Raw genomic sequence first — 17,116 nt, 5'->3', positions numbered from 1 at the left:
AAGATGACAAAGTGGTGCATAATGAAAATGATGCATGGTTTTGAAAATATTTTCAAAACTTTAAATCTGAATCTGGATTCAGCCATATTTACGATGACACCAGTCACCTTCAATAGTTATCTAATTAGCAAATTGTTTCATATTTTCATAGTTACATAGTTTCTATAAATCTGTTCTGCAAAGGCCTCAGAGATTTGTTAGAGAGTAAACAGCATCAAAACGACCAAGGAGCACGGCAGACAGTTTGTGAAGAACTTTGAGAAAGAGTTAAGTAGCAAAGCAAGATCTCAACTTTTAACAATTCACAAAGTACAATCACTGTTCAACAAGGGGCCATATAAGTGAGCTGACAACTGAGCAATCACCTACGCAGGCTAAGGAAAGTTTTTATTAGAGAAACAGCTGAGAGCAGGAGCAAGGAAGCTGGCCAAAGTCGAAGGGAAGATGGATGGAGCTAAATACAGGGCAATTCTGGAAGAAAACCAGCTTAGAGGTTGTAATTCACTTGGTGAAGGAGGTTCACCTTCCAGCAGGGTAATGACGTAAACATACAGTAAGATCTACAGTGCAATAGATCAAAGCATTTTCAAGTGCTGCAATGTCCCAATCAAAGTCCTGACCCAACACCAAAAGAACACGTGGCGAGATAAACAAAAGGAAAATTCAAAAGGCTCCTCATCCAATCTGGCTTGGCTTGAAGTCTTTTTGCAAAGATAAATGTCGCTAGCTTTCGATCTATAAAGCATATAGAGGCATAGCCCAAAAAGCCTTCTGCTATTATTTGAACAAAAAGTGGTTAGGGTATTAACTCAAAACAGAATGCAGACACATAAAATACTTTAGAAGAATTTCATCTGTAGCACAATTGAAAAGTTCACAAGTTCTGCGAAACTCTGTGTGTGGCAGGAATCTTTAATTTTAATTTTGCTGTCTGCAAAAGGGTCCAACCAAGGACTGGGTTTACAAATGAACTCTTTGCTATAAAACCTACGTACAAAACAACGGTTTTTAATATGTAGCATTGTTTAATTTAATATGCTGTTCTTGGATAAATAAATTTGATGTGAACTGAATCAAATTGGATTGGGAGGCAAAAACCCAACTAAAATCCATAGCAAAAATGTTCTGAGGGCCGCGTCGATGCTACTACATTTCCCATGACTCTTTGCGCCTCAGCTTTTCGCTGCTCCTCCTCCCACCGGCGTTCCCCGCTACAGCCTCTACAGCTGGCGGAGCGACCGCCGCACAGCGCGGCAGGCTGAACTGAACTGAGAAGCACAGCGTCTCTATCGTCCTCCTGAAATGCGCTCGGGCTGCGCAACGAGACACATCTCTACCTGTGGCCTCCGCAAACACAGAAACCCCGCTTCGGTTCCTCTGCTCCTCCAAACGTAGCGCCCGGGGGGCGGGAGGCTTTGGAGCAAAAGCTTACTGAAGGAACCCGGCTACTTTGGACTCAGGCAGCCGCTGAACGCTCCTCGGTCTCTGGGTAAGCGCTCCTCTCCAAGCCTTCGCATGTGAGTGTGTAAAAGTTGTAATTTGTAAAAGGTCGGGGAGTGGAGGGTTTTATATATTTGTGAGGGTTTCTGGAAAAGTTGAGCTGCAGACAGAGAGAGGGAGCGGCGCGGTGAAGTGACTGCGGCAGCCTCGGTGGTCGCGCTGAAAGCAGAATTAGAGAAATGGTGAGAGGAGAAACTTGTTGCCATCTGGGCACACATTTTAGTGTTAGCAAATAGCACCAGGCATCTGTATGAGACTTCTTGTTAATTGTCATAAATCAGATGTGCTGCTGCTAATAAACTTCTTTTATGCTTTTAATTTGTCATTTAAGGTTATGTCAGCTGTGTTGGGCTCATTTTGCAGAACAAACAGGGGAAGCTGTCCCATTTCTAATTTAATCCTCAATAGGGTAGGTGCTTGCTTAAAGATGCAAATCAACTTCCCTCGTTCTTTTCGACTTTGTCTTGTTGTCACAGCTTTGCACACATGCACAAAGAAAAACACTGATGTGTGTGAGTACTTGTATATTTAGCATAATTTCCTCCGAAGATAAAACTGTTCCATTATGTAATAAAACTTTCAAATAATATCAAAATTCCGCCCCTGAATTTCCTTTTTATGGCCATCAATTTGACAATTTGTAACCTCAGATCATAAATAAATAAATAAAAAGTCATTTTGATATTATGAAACACAAAGCGAGTACCGTTTTAGTGGTTGAAAAAAAAAAGACAACTTTTAACAGTCAATTAATTTGTATTAGTTTACCCAAAAATAGCTCTTTCATATCCAGAATGTGTTCTTAACATTGAAACAATGAGAGAAAAACATCCTTTTTTGAAACAAATCAACCAGCTTACATTGTTTCTCCTAGTAAAACATTGTAGGTAAATCCTGTAAGTCAAGTATAAAATATTAACCTCTGTTGAATGAGTTTAGTCAAATCAGTTGATTCTGGTGCATCTGAATAAATTAGTTTCTTCAAAAAAAAATTTCAGTATTGCAATTAAGAGTCAAATGTGTTACACAGACTTATTATTCTGAGTAATATTTCAAGCTATAATTTCTGTTATGATTGTAGTTACAGTTAATAAAACCAAAATACAAGTTCTCAGACAATTATAATACTGGACAAGAATATTGTGAGACTACTGAAAAGTATGTCCATGTGTTGTATAGCACTTAGTACTTGGTGGGGCTCCTTTTGCCTGATTTTCTGCTTCAGTGTAGTGTAATCAGCCTTCATTCTGGTGAAGTGTTCAAGAAGCCCAGGTTGCTTAAGAAGCAGTGTTCATGTCTTGCTTCGGTGGGTTTGCCGTTTCTCATCTTCCTCTTCACAACCACAAACATGTGGTGTCTTTCTTGACACCACATGTTTGTCTTTCTTTGTTTGTTCTTTCATTCAAGAGGAACAACAAATGATTCGTGCATAAATGTATTGATTAAAAGCAAAAAAAAAAAACCCAACGCATTATTCATCTTACATAAAATAAAATACTCTAGATAAAAACCCAGTTGGATTTGCTGCTGTTGTTTCTGCAGTGTGAGCACTTTTTTTTTTAACCACAATTTTTTCTTCCACTCAGTTTTCCAACACTTCTCTTAGATACAACCCACATTGAACAGCAAACCTTTTGTGGCTCACCCTCCTACTAATAATCTCTTGATTATGTAGATCATCATGTGTCCACAATGTAACATTTTATGTAAGATATGTATTTTCATTGGTCCTTTGTAATATTCCAAATTTTTTAGAATTTAATTAAATGCAAGTCACAATCACCTAAAACTGTCAAAAACCATTAAAATACATCACTCTTAAAGTTAAATTGTAAGTAAATGTCACAGTTTGGGGGGCTGAAACTGAATTACCAGATTATTTAGTTGATTTTAGAAAATTCTTCCTCTCTTTAGATGAGTCCAAAAGGGTTTTTGCCATGCAAAGTTTCTCATTTCCAGCGAAATTTTTGAAAGGATGAAGCAGTGAACAGCGTGAACACCAGTCCCGCGCACAAACAGCAGCTGTCGAGTCACTGATGGTAAGATGCGTCTGTATAAGCTGAGTTTTTATAAACATCCTAATTCACTCACGATGACATGAGTGACCTCTTTTCCTGCACCTGATGTTGAAGCTGTCAGGCATGCCTGCATGGCCAAACACACCTCACTGTGCTGCTTCCTGTATGGTATGCAGATGAGAAACGCACTCAATTCGACAACAAATCCACCCTTCTGCTCACCTGCCAAATAAACCCCCCTTTTTCACACTCTGGCGATTCTCATTTATCTTATTCACACACGCTGACACGCACACACAGACATGCAAACAGAGCCAACAGAAGCCCCCTCCTTCAGCTCCCGTTGATGTGCGCGGTTGTTGAATATGCTGGCAGATACCCCACAGCAGTCTGGCTGTCACACAAGTTGACATTCACTTCAGCAAACACAATTTGCACTTTGTTTTAGCTTCCCTTTGCATTCACAGCACTTCCTTGTGTGATATGCTAAACATTAATGACTTCTCTTTCCGGTGGCATCCTTTCATAGAAACGTGGTAAATGAATAACAATTTCTCTCTGGAAGATCATTGTCTTTACATAAATGTACTTTTTCTTTTCACACCACTGATTGACAGCAGCAATAAATGCCTTTCGGTATTTAAAACCCAGATTGAAGTCGAAGGATTTAGATGAAAATGTCTCAAGAGGCTCAATCCTGTATTATTGTGCTACTCTGTGTGTATTGTACAGAAGTGACAGGGAGGCTTTTGCAGCTTAAAACGCACACATGTCAGAAGGGTCAGCGCGGGAAATCTGCGCATCGCTAAATCCCCGTCACCCTGTAAGCAACTGACTGCGTGGCGGCGAATGGCAAATGTTTTGTGACAGTTTTAACTCGCCAGTATTCATAGTGGACTGCTAATCCGGGAATTTGGATGGCGATCAGGGTGGGTGTTTGCAGCTGTTGTACAAAAGGCGGGAGATGAGTTAGAAGCAAATGAGGACAAGGGTGGGCTGCTAAACTGTGTTATTACAAGAGTGAAGACCATTGAAACGAACACCCAGGTTAAAAGTCCTACTGTTAGTTTAAATCTTATTAATAGAAAATATACAGTACAAATAGGGCAAGACGATAAATCGATTCTAATGATTATTTGAAGATTTAATTTTGTAGAAAATCTGGATTTTTTTTTTTTGTCACCAGTGGACTCCTTGGGTTTCCGTACTTCAGAGTGATGTCAGCCTGTCTTCTGCATTTATGTCAACTCACAGAAGGAATGATGGAAAAATATTTTCCAAAAATGGCTCTTATTTCAATGTTTTGTAACTTCTTTTTGTATAAACAATATTAAATTATGCAAACGTTTGTATCTTTAGCCTTAAAAACCCTGTTATGGGTTTTCAAAGTGTTCTCATGTAACATCCACATACATTCCTGCTCTCATTGAAATGTCTCTGCTGGATCTGGAGCGTCCTTGTTCTGAAAAGGATAAATTATAATCGCTCCATCTCTGACTGCTTGGCGGGTGGCGCTTCATCACTGGCTGTCGAGATGTCATTTAGCAGACTACACACATTTCACAGTCACTTAGGCTTTAACAAGCAGGAACAGCATCCCAATCATTTGAAGGCAAACAGTGGAGCCGTGGCCCCAGATTTTACAATTACGCTGCGTGCCCTGTTTGACACTCCTGTCCATTGGAGGCGCGTACACCTGGGGGAATTAAAGCGAAGATTGAGTCTGGAGGAGGGCGCGTTGCTCTGACTAGCAATGAGCGTTTGTTGAATGTCCAGCTTCCTGTGCACTGAGCAGAATTCAATCATCAAAACATAAAAGAAAACCACAGAAAATGGTCTGGGATAGAGTAAACTGGGGAGGTAATTATTATTTTTTTATTAGTAAGCATTTCCTGGAGGTTTTATTTTCTTTTATTTTTTTGGTCAACAGATTCATCCTCTCTCCTCATGTAAGCAGTTTAATTGAAACTACACAAAATAAATGGGAAACCTCTAAATTAGTATTAGTGTTTTTACTCTTGACGCTTATTGAAATGTGGCCTACTTAAAGTGTGTGTGTGTGTGGTTGGAAAGATAACAAAACATTCGCAGTTAGAGACACTTGTGCAGCTTGTGGTTGTTTAGCAAGGAGCACACTGTGGGTTGATGTGTCACTCCCTGCTAAAGACGTTGGTGCTGCTGGGTGACCTCAGAGAAGGTTTTTGGAGGCCATTACTTTGCTTATCACACTGCTAAAGCAACATAATGAGTAAAGCTGCAGCTTTTCTGCTGGGACAAAACTTTTACTTTATCTAGAATAACATTCTTATCACTTTGAGTAAAAAGAAATGCAACATTACTGTACATCTATGAGCTCTTTGTTTAAATTTGACGTGCGTGTTCTGAATGCTGGCTGCTTTACTCCCTCATGCTGTGTTGATGAGTTGCTTCCCTGCTCTGAGGTCCTCCTTGGAAACACAGACTTCCCTGCTACAGGGAGAATCACATGTTAGGAGAGTTATTTGTTGTGGCGCAATGAGGTTGAGCTGTGGTGGCTTTCTGGTTGTCGTAGAACCAAATGGTTCTCCGTTGAGAGCAACTATATTTGACTCTGGTACCAAACCCTGATGGAGTGAAGGAAACTAATCTGTTGCTATTATCGGTGATCCAATCCAGTATTTGCCTAAAACGGTCCCAAAATAAAAGCCAGATATCCATTGATAAAGTTTGTTTTATTCTATTCTATTGATACAACTAGTTTATCCACATGAACAAAAAAGAGAGAGTTCTGGGTCAGAATTGGTCAGAATTACCGTAGTTGTTGTTTTTTTTATCTTGAAACTCAGAAATTCAGACTTATTAGTGCAGAATGAAATGAATAAAACATTGCATGGAACTCGACAGTAAGAGCTGATATGCATCCACAAGGACACTGTGCTTCGGGAGACCAAAAAGCAAATTTTTTAACAAATGGGTTCTAGAGTGTAAAAATGTGACTTTTTAAAATGGAGACTCTTCCGATCAGATGCAGACCCAGAACCATTACTAACATCATTTTTGGATAACATTTTAAGCTGTACCTTTTATGGTTCATATACTATTGTTCTGTGTGTCTGCCCTTCATATTTTCACCCTTGAATTTGCAGCTCAATATGCTGCACACAAGCAAAATGTACATGATGGTTTCATAAAATGCATGTAAGCAAATGTTTCATGGATTTCAGTAGATCTTTGTTTGATTGTCCAGATGATGTTGAACTTCGTTTAAACCTACAGGAAAATCCCCTCGGAGGACAGTCTGCCTGTTCGGTTTGGCTTTCTTTGGATATATTTCAGAGTAGAGAGGCAGAGAATACGGCAAATAAAGCTGGTGTTAAGAGAATTAATAACTAAGGATAGGACTTAGTGCAGTGAGATTCATTACTTTACAGAGTAGGGACAAAGCGCTTCAGCAGACATCAGGAAGGTTAACTGGATTACAGTAAGGTCATTATTTCATGCTCTTAAAGCTTAATCTGTTAGGGATTTGTAAATCTTAGCCGTCAGACTTAAGGTAGAAATATTTATAATTGTAAAATAAACACAGTCATTTATTGCAGCATAAACAGAGCTCAGTATGTTATCTTTTAAGGAAAGGTAAAGAAAATGTCACAGTCACATAAATCTGACTTAGTGTCACTAAAGTGACATTGTTTGGTTGAGATCTCTGGCTCTAATTTCATCACTGCATGAACCAGGTTTTTACGCCCCAAAAAAGCCATTTAACAGCAGCAGCTTTTCTAAAATAAATTTAGCAGCCCTGCAGTTAGATGCTGATAAGATCATGCTTATGTTGTAATGAATAGCCTTGTAAATGCAGCTGAGGAAATGGGCAATAGCTGGAGCAGTACAGTTGACAGCACATATGCACTTTATTGCATTTTGTAAACATTAAATGTATGCAAAAAAATTAATTGTGATGTGGCCACCATCCAGAAGAGGGCCGCTTCCACAGTTGATAGTCTGGTAGACTAAGTTTGATTGGGGACTAAAATCGCAGCATTTGTTACATTTTCAGCTGGTGTGGCTCACTTTCACACTGCACTCAAAGAGAGCCCTTTGAGTGCAGAATCAAATTGAGACTTTTAGTGTTTTAATTCCAAATTTTGTTTCATATACGCACAAATTGTTCTACCTCGGAACTGAATGCGGAAGTTATAAAATACACTTTGTCTTTGGGGAGTTCCCATCACGTTTTCTCCAAATTATTGGTACATATACTGTATACATATAATTGCTTCTAATTTAGGATTTTACTGTAGGCCACTTCAGATAGATTGTGGTTATTGTTTATTCTAAGCTCAGAAGTGCAGCTATACTTATTTACCTCTTATTTAAATCTATAATTTTGTTATATAAAGTCTCCAATTCCAGATTGAGAAATAATTTGGTGCTGGTGAAGGAAGAAGCATAAATCTTCTACTGCAGCACTCCAAAAAATACAGTTTTCTGTGGTAATTTAGTACGTTTGTACACAGCTTTTAAAGTTTAGAAGCTTCTGAAAGGAAAAGGAGACAGATTCAGTCAGACAGCAATAAAAACACAGAGCTGCAGTTGGACGCGATAAATGAGGGAAATAAAAATGAGGCAATAATTTTTTGGGGAAAAAAAAACGGATATTGATCTGCAGTGTCTGAGTTGGGTTATCATTGCTTCTTCTCTTTTGCTCCTCAAAAGCAGCAAACCTCATGGAATTGATTTTAAATTTGCTTCTCTCATTCTAAAGGGAGTTTTTCTGTTTTGTTTTTGTTAGTCCCGTCTATTGTAGTCTCTAGAGCGTCCATTGCTCTAGTTTTAAAAAAAAGTCAACTAATCAAATAGCAGCGGATGGGTGTTTATGTGACGCTTTCATTTTTGCTTGCTTTAGGAAATCCTTTCAACTGTAAATGTAAAGCAGGGAAATTACCTGATGTTGAGCTGAGTCAAAAATAATATAGTTAATCAGTGACAGGGCAAATGATTAAACCATTCTCTAAATATGGAAAAATCAATAAAAAATTTTAACTAAATGCCTAACTTGGTGAAGTGTATAAGGAGAAAAGAGAAGCTCGACGCTCCCCTCCCACATCTGTTGCTGTGCACTGCTACTCAGCTGGTACAGGGGCCTTCATGGTGTACAGAAAAAGACCTGTGACTTGCTGTCATTCTGTATTGAGAAAATAATGAGGTAACTTCTTGTTTGCGGCCACTAGTCAGTTTGTCTTCTGAAAACAACTAAATGCTAGAGGTCACCTTAGGCTGACAAACACAAGGACAGTTGAACGCACAAACAGCTTATTGAAATCTTAATGGATAGATGGATTCAGATTGAACTGGGCATCTGTGGTGAGAAACAGTCGTTTTGCTATGAAGTCTTTCTTGGAGAACCAGGCTGTTCCTAAAGATGTTCAATTTTTCTGCAAACTAAAGGCTCTGACATACTCAGGCGTACAGATTCTGTGAGCCGCATGGACGGCTGCGGTTTCATAGTCAAGCTTACCGATTGCCGACATTTCTTGTGACAAATTCCTTCATTTCCCACAATCCAAATGGATACTTTATTAGGTGTGATGAGCTGGTTAGGTGCCTCATTTCTTCTTCCGCTGCACAACTGTTACAGCGACACAAAGTGGGAGCTGTGTGTCTGTGCGACTGGTTGCTCCGACTCTAAACCTCTTTAATTCTATGTCGCAGACTAAACAATTAAAAATATGAACACCGTTTACTGCTTACGTGGCCATAAAAACTAACATTGTGTGGATTTCTGCTTTGAGTCTATTTTAAGTCTACCTCAAGTACACACGGGTCTCCACAGAGTGAAGTACGCCCAAGTATGTGGAACCCTTAAAATGTCAACTTAACAAATGAGTTCTGCTTTAATTAGAACCCAAAAAGTCTGTAATCATGACTGTAACCTCTCTGATAATTAAGCTTCTTAAAATTTTGGGTCAAAAAGTTCTAAAGTTTATTTATTTATTTTATGCATTTATGGAGTTTTTGTTTTAAAAGGAAGCCAACAAAAATTGCTTGAGGGTAGCAGCAGAACAAAGAAACGATACAAAACTTTTTCATTTCACGAGGTGTTCCTCTAATATTGAACACATTCCTTACGTGTTTTAGAAAAAGCAAGTTGTTACAACCTTTTAAGCTAAGCTTATTATGTCAGCTTGTCAACCTCTGGAGCTCAACGTGCTGGATGTGTACAAACACCCAGCGATGAAGTGGAACTTGTTCTTCCTGATGTACAGTGGTTGGAATCCTGCCTGATCATGCCCAGAGATACACTACCAGTCAAAAAAACAAACAAAACATAGCAGAAAACATGCAATCACATACCGAAAACACAAGTGCTTGAAATAAATAAACCCACACAGGTAATTAAAGCATTTCAAACACACACTGCAGGTGGTTCTTAGCAGCTTCCTCTGAATATTTGGGTTAGCATAATTCCAGTTTTGACTCTGTACTGTGAAGCAGCAAAGAATACGTCCCTTAGTGCTGCGTAGAAGAAGATCGACATAATTACTGCATGTAGAACAACTGAACACTTTGCAACAATTCACTAAACTCTGCTACAAGGAAGCTTTAGAGGGAAATCTGAGTTCCTCTTTCTAGAATTGTACTTAGCAGAATTCATGTTATAAAATGTGACTAGTAGATTGTTATGATTTGCATAATATGTTACTGTGAATGTTATATGTGTCTAAAGCTTAACTAGAAAGTGTGATTCCCTCAATTATCAATGTAGCTGACAAATCTATCACTATGATAACACTAACTTTCTCTCATGTGGCGTTTGTGCGATTTAAGCTTCAAAACAGACTTTACAGAAAGAGACACTGGATGTTTCCTTATTATTCGCATTATTATTCGTTCATAATCTCATTTTATTTCCACCAAAAATGGTTTCTGATGTCTAGAAGATGGAACATCACGCTGTCGCCAACTGACACTGAGCTATGCCAACAATCTCTAATTTTAACAGCAGATATCTGACTCTGAGATTTCTCTCAGTGTACAAAGTTACTTGAATGTCACATAAAGAAAACTGTAAAATAAGAACAATGTGAAAGAGAAACTGATGCTAATGTAAAAAGATATCTAAACAAGAATGCAGATGTGAGGAAAGAAACTGCAATTAAATTGAACAAAAGAACAATTACAAACTTTTTTCTTTCCATATATTTAAAGGCATTAAAGAATACCATTAACATCACTCACACATGAAGAGATAGTATGCATTTAAATAATATAAAATTAAATAATGCAAAGTTGTGACATAAAAACAACAGTTTGCATTGTGTAACTACTGAGTTAAACATTGTCACGTATATCTAGTCATCAAGTTATTTACAACAGGTAATTAAGATATCAAAAGGTGTCTGATAAAGGAGTTTCCCTGGAAAGCATTTTCTAAATGACTGAACATGACTAAATACAAAAAAAAATACTTTTAGATTTCCTGTCCTCCTATATTTTTTGCCTTTTATTATTTTCACATGTTTTTTTGAATAGGAAAAAATATAATTTACGGCTTTTTGCAAAATCTAATGTGGAAAGACTATGAAAGAGCACTAAAAGGTTTCTTGATTTTCATAGTTTAAATTGACGGTGCTTTTATTTTTTCTGTAGGGTTTTAGTAAATGCCCTAAACTGCCTGAACGCTCTTTGAAGTGTGTGTAACTTCAAGCTACCTTAGCTTGCTTTTTTTTAAACAGGGCTACCTGAAGATATGTTTACTTCTTCGTCCTCAAGTCAAGCAGGGTGTGCAGGACAGGGTGGAGAACCCATAACATCCTCTGTGTAACAAGTCAAATGGAAAGTGTGGTACTTACACCATCATGTTTAATAAGTGATGACTAAATGTTTAGTTGTATAAAGAGGAGTGGGGATGGAGGAGTGAAACCAGGGGGAACGGTGCGTAGACAATTGCCTGGACTGTCCTTGTCGCCTTCATGCAAAGAGTTACTGATGCAGCAGTTGTATTTACAGTTGTACTCTGCTGGGATCAGATGCTAGGTTTGTATGCTCTACAAAATGGCTTGTTTTTGGAAAGAAGTTCTGTTTCTTGTTGATTCATTGTCTCTTTGACTCCAGGTTGGACTAAACTCTGTGTTGTTCTGTGTATGCAAGTTGGTCTTCATCTTTATCTGTAGTTCTATGTTTCAGCAAACATTTTGGTCTGAAAAAACAGTAAGCAGTTTTTAATGTGTTAATTGTTTTTTAAAGCAAGGGGAATGTTTAATTCTCAGCATAAAACTACGATCCTCAGTTTATGCTTTTGTATACAGAAATGTGAACTAATCTGCATATGACTTCAAGAGGAAGAATTTAGGGCATAGTCATTCATGCCTGTGAATGTAAACCTGCAACTGATCTGACTTTTAGGAAATAGTTTACAAGTCAACCTTTGCTAATTTTGAAGAAGTTTTGTTTTGGTGAGGCTTTTTAAGCTCTAGTGTCCATTTACTGTCTTGAGAATTTGCCTGGTGCAATCTACTGCTTCTCTAGCCTGTCAACTTCAAGTTTTAATACGTTGGAGATTCAGAAATTGAGAAATATTTTAGCTACTGTTGCATTTTTTAAATCTCTGATGTCACCAAGGCTGACTGTTCTCTGTAAAGCTGAGACACTTTTTGAAATACAAATATTTATTGTTAAAAGTCCAAGAAATCCGCCTTCCTTCACATTAGTTTGAGTCTTCACCATGTTCAGATGCATAAATGGATTCAATTGCTGCCATTTGTTTGATTGATTATTGTTGTTAATCAGCATTTACATGTACCTAATAAATTGGCCAGTGAGTTCATAACCCAATATAATTTCACACAGATTCTAGGCAGATAAATTTCAATCCATTTGTGAACCTGTTTATCTGCTTTTCTACTAATAAAGATCAACAAAAGATATAGTGAAATATTTCATCATCAGCTTCATGTGATGCTCTGGTTTTTATTTACATGGGCTGTTAATCAAAGCCCAGCATGACTGCATGTCAGTGAGTCCATCTGTGTTGGATGCAGCCTCCAGTCATGGTGGTTGCTGCTTAGTTTCTGTGGTGAGCGTCATGTGCTTGGAGAGAAATAACATTTCTGTTCATGGACAGTTTATATCTGAGCTGAAACGGGTATCTGGGACTTTGGGAGGAGATGATACTCAGAGGCGAGGCTGTTTATTGGTTCTCTGCTCTCTCAAAAATAATTCTTGCTTATTATTCCACATAAACTGCACGTAGCCATACGTGCAAGTGAAGGTGTTGTGAGGATTTTCTGTGCTTCAGTTTGGTTGTTTCCTCCCTTTATGTGTTATCAGATGATGGATGGACAGGCAGATGATTGGTTGTCATCCATCATAAAGAACCTCCGGCTGGCTGACACCATTTTCCACCTTCTCTCTGTATTTCTCATTTTCCTTTCTCCTCTGAGATTCTGTTTGACCCTTTTTTCTTTCCAATTTACCTTTTTGTTTTCACCACTTCCATCTGGCCTTCCTCTCCCTTTCCCCCCCTGCTGTTTCTTAGGCTTGTTTCACATTTTTCTCTCAGTTTGTCCACTTTCTATTCCTCTTTTACCATTTGTCACATGTTTCTCAAAGTATACCCTTCCCCTTTGCCTCCCCACTGTTTATGACTCGCTCTAGTTTTAAAGAAATGTCTGCTATTCAAAGACAAGTTTGTCCTGCTCGCAATTAAACCGTACCTCCCTCTTCCTTTTTCCCAAGCAGGCTCACAATAGGAAATGCCCCTGTTATCTCGTCGGGTACCAGCGTATTAATTTAAGCCAAAGGCAAACAAGGTGTGGATACGTGCTCTACTGTGTCCTTGCTCCGATAAAGCACACACAGGCTGGTTTTATACAGAGTCCACCTCTTCAGGCTTCTTTTTTCCTCTACAGTTTGAATTCATTATGCTGGTTGTGGCACAAGAAGGTCAAGAACAGATAAACCAGAAAGCAGAAGTGAGAACTGCAGGAAGGGAAAGGCAGAGCTTTTCTGGGCCCTTATGGACATTTCTGTCGTTTGCCAAACTTACATCTTACTGTACATGCTTATTCAGGAGAGATCTAACTTGCTAAACAGTAGGCTATCTCTGTGAGTGTTGTACAGCTTATCAATCAGCTTACACAAGCTCTTGAATATTAGGCTTAACTCAACCACATATGAACAAAGAAAATACCACGATATGCAAAATGTAGATGTCGATTCATTACTTTAAAGTTTATCTTGATCTGTCTGAAGATTTCCAGTAAGGATGGGAATTTTAAATCCAACATTTCATTAGTTTTCATTAATTGTTTTCCATATTTCCAGGTTTACTCTGAATCATTTTGATGTGATTTCATTAAAATAATAGCTGTCACAGATATGGCTTCACATTTGCTACAAAATAATTTGACATAGAGAGGTATTTCTATTTTTATGAATAACCCAGTCATATGTTTGCACACCCTTCAACTAACACTTGGTTATGGCTCTTTTTTTATTTAATTGCAGCATTCCTTACATTTACCAAAGTTTGAAGAATCTGGATGACAACAGTCTCCAAAGACTTTGAGGATATTGCTTGTTGGCAGTCCTTTTCAGGTGATACAACAGATGTTCTGTCTGTATTTTGTCTGGACTCTTGGGCCACACCAAAACTTGAATTTTATTAAAAAAAAACCTTTGTTTGGTCAATTTGGATACTTGCCTGGAATCGCTAAAGATGGCCTTAAGGCTACTAAGAGGAGGACAATATGCCGAAAAATGAGATGCAGGGAATTCTGGTGAGTTTTTGTTTCTGCTCTACATGAGACAGACATTTGTACATCCTGCAAATGCCTAAATAAAGGAGTAGGGCTCCAACGTAGAGGTCTTTTATTGTGTGCCATGGTGATGAAACCAAACCTGAATTATTGTGCCAAATTTCAAACGTATTTGGCACTAGATAAATACTGCACATCAACAAACATTCACCATTCAGTGCTGGCAGCACCATGGTTTGAGATTACTTTTCTCCAGGTGGAACTAGTGTTGTTAATGAAGATGAGTGAAATTAACATGTCTTTTTATGAATTAAAAAAAAACATCTTGCAACAAGGCAGCCTTTTGGGGCTATATTTACAGTGAGGATGAAAGTTGAGGCAGAGTAAGGTGGAAACAGCAAAGGTTTATTCTTCCAGAACACAGCATCAAGAACAATACCAAAGGTGAAACTGCAGCCTTAAATAGTCCCACCTTTTAAACCACAGGGGATCTCAATTTACCAATTTCCACCTATATAAATAAATAAAATAATTTTTTTTACCAAATAACACATTTCTATTTACTTTTTATAAATATTTTATGTTTTATCCTTATACCATAAGCACCATTATGAAACCCCACAATCACTTCCCCCTCCCACTTTTCCATGGCCTCTCCCAGAACCTAGAAATGGTGTCTGGACCCAGCATTTGTCCAAATATCCTGGAGAGGACACAGAAAAGGCAGCCACTCCATCTTAGCACCTCCACACTTTACAGATTATGCACAAACATTTGCTCAAGTTTTACCCACCAGTAGCTCCTTGCTCTGAGTAACAATTGTCCTCCCTTCACAGGGATAAATATACTTAAAACGTCTTGTGTGCAAATTGTTACTGATGTGCAAATCTATGCTTAAAGTGCAGTGTTAAATAAAATGTTTTTAATAAAGTGCAAAAAGTGCCCCCATAGTGCAATACAGTGACTTAAGTAAAAATAGTTCCAGTAATGAAGATCTCTTCGTTACGTGTCTACTTTTAGTCTCATTGCTGTTTCATATTTTCTGTTGGCTGTACCATGGCGTTCTTGTAATGTGGTCAATTTTTTTTTTTACCCTTCTCTTGATACGTTTGCATATAAAAATCCTTAATCTTTTTGGAAAAAAAAACTTAAAAGATGTAGCTGTACTTTAAACTGTTGAGGTGTTTTTATGTCTTCTCTCCATCATTGCATTGGTGAATGTGGAAAGCTTATTCTAACATTGTCATCGCACTCATTCAGACTAGTGAAATAAAAAAATAATTTGAAACATATTTGAACATCAACAGTAACTAATAAGTTGACTAACGAGTCTTGAACACTGTTAACTTTAACATCTGCCTCCGATCTTTGCATTTTAAGCACATAGGCAACAACAAACGAGCAAGTTTTCATTTTGCCTCCACCGAATGACTGCTTTAAGAAATTTACTTCTGCAAAATATTTATTTATTTGTTTAAGTCTTGAAATTTTCTGGAGCCTTTTTGCCAATTAGTTTTGTTGTTGGTTTGGTCTGGTTAATGGACCTCAGGGCATTATAACATCAGAGAGCATTGTGTCTATGCAAGTGTGTGTGCGCTAGGATGAGAATGGAAAGCAGTGATAAATGGGTGGAAAAAAATTGCAAATATGAAATGGATGCAATTAAAGGCATTATGCCTTTATGTAATGTGATTTTCATTCCATTAAGATGTTTATTGGTATTTTCATGTTATTCAAGGAATTTACTCCATCTTCCTCTACTCTTCCTGCTCACTGGTCCTTCCTTCCTCAGTCTCTGTCATGGCTGGGCTGTTTGAATAGACGTCTTGTGTTTATTTGCTGGCTGCTGCTAAATCTGCTTCTTTATCCAAGAGAAGGAGATGGCGGTGGGAAAACATAAAGGAAAAAAGAAAAATCCACAGACAGAATGTGACAGTCATGGAGTTAGGTCCGAATGAGCGAGTAAATAGATTTTGATAAAAGCTGTGTAAGCCAAGCGAAATACAAGGAGCATATTGTTAAGACAAACTGAGGAGACTTTCTCCTCCTGAACAGTCAGTTCCAGATGTTTTTTCTTAGATTCTTTGTTGAAATGTTAAAGGATTCAGAAACTTCACTTGCTTAACAACTGTTTGCAGTCTGTTCACTTGGTTCACCAGTATACACTTGTGTTATTTGAATCTCCTAATTAGTTTTTTCCATGTCGGTGTTTCTGTTGAAGGCTTCCTGTTATGCCACACGTGTGTCTTTAAATGGACCACTTGACTTCCTTCTTGGTTTGAAGTTTTGGCACCATGACATCCAACAGAGAAGTGGTTGGGATATATTCTAATAGATTTCATTGCAGAACCACAAAAACCATGACCCCAAGCGAATTGTTTACTGCTGAACAGTTCTTGCTTGCCCTCACGTCAGCCCTTCATCAACATCTCAGCATCATGTCTTCACAACTGCATACCAGTTGTGAATGTCTCCATTCACAACTGGTATGCATCACACAACCAGCAGCAAAATGGAAAATGGCCTGAGCTGGAACTGGAGCTTTTCCAGTCATACCGACCATTTAAAGGGTTTTGCACTAAGACATATAATTCACCCAGTACCAAACCCACATTTTTATAAATGCATCATAATTTCTCCATAGTTGAGCCACAGCAGTCTCAGTTCATCACTGTGTTAGATTAGAGGTAAACCATCAAAACACTGAATATGGTGCCAGTTTGTTTGGTCTCCAAGATGCTTCTTTTATATGTTTCCCTTGACTGGATATAAATGTCTGTTTTAGTTCAAACAGACATTTATTAATCCCAGAGGGAAATTAAAGGATGTTATAATTCACATTATTCAAGTTTCTCCAAA

At 38.1% G+C, this 17,116-nt stretch overlaps 1 protein-coding gene across 3 annotated transcripts in view; it reads left to right on the top strand.

Annotated features, from left to right (window-relative positions):
* The first annotated feature begins 1,228 nt into the window (after positions 1 to 1,228).
* The window catches only part of pag1 (phosphoprotein membrane anchor with glycosphingolipid microdomains 1), a 58,318-nt gene continuing 42,430 nt past the window's right edge, over positions 1,229 to 17,116 (top strand). For 2 of the 3 annotated variants that reach the window (XM_023345083.1, XM_005797375.3), the window contains exon 1: positions 1,229 to 1,489. The gene's annotated coding sequence lies outside the window, so the exon portion shown is untranslated. Of the gene's footprint in view, positions 1,518 to 17,116 lie in introns of all 3 variants that reach the window. The other variant, XM_023345082.1, reaches the window with a different exon arrangement.

This window comes from Xiphophorus maculatus, chromosome 13 (assembly GCF_002775205.1).
Source record: "Xiphophorus maculatus strain JP 163 A chromosome 13, X_maculatus-5.0-male, whole genome shotgun sequence".
Taxonomy (NCBI): Eukaryota; Metazoa; Chordata; class Actinopteri; order Cyprinodontiformes; family Poeciliidae; genus Xiphophorus; species Xiphophorus maculatus.
This window is presented reverse-complemented; position numbering and strand designations above follow the sequence as displayed.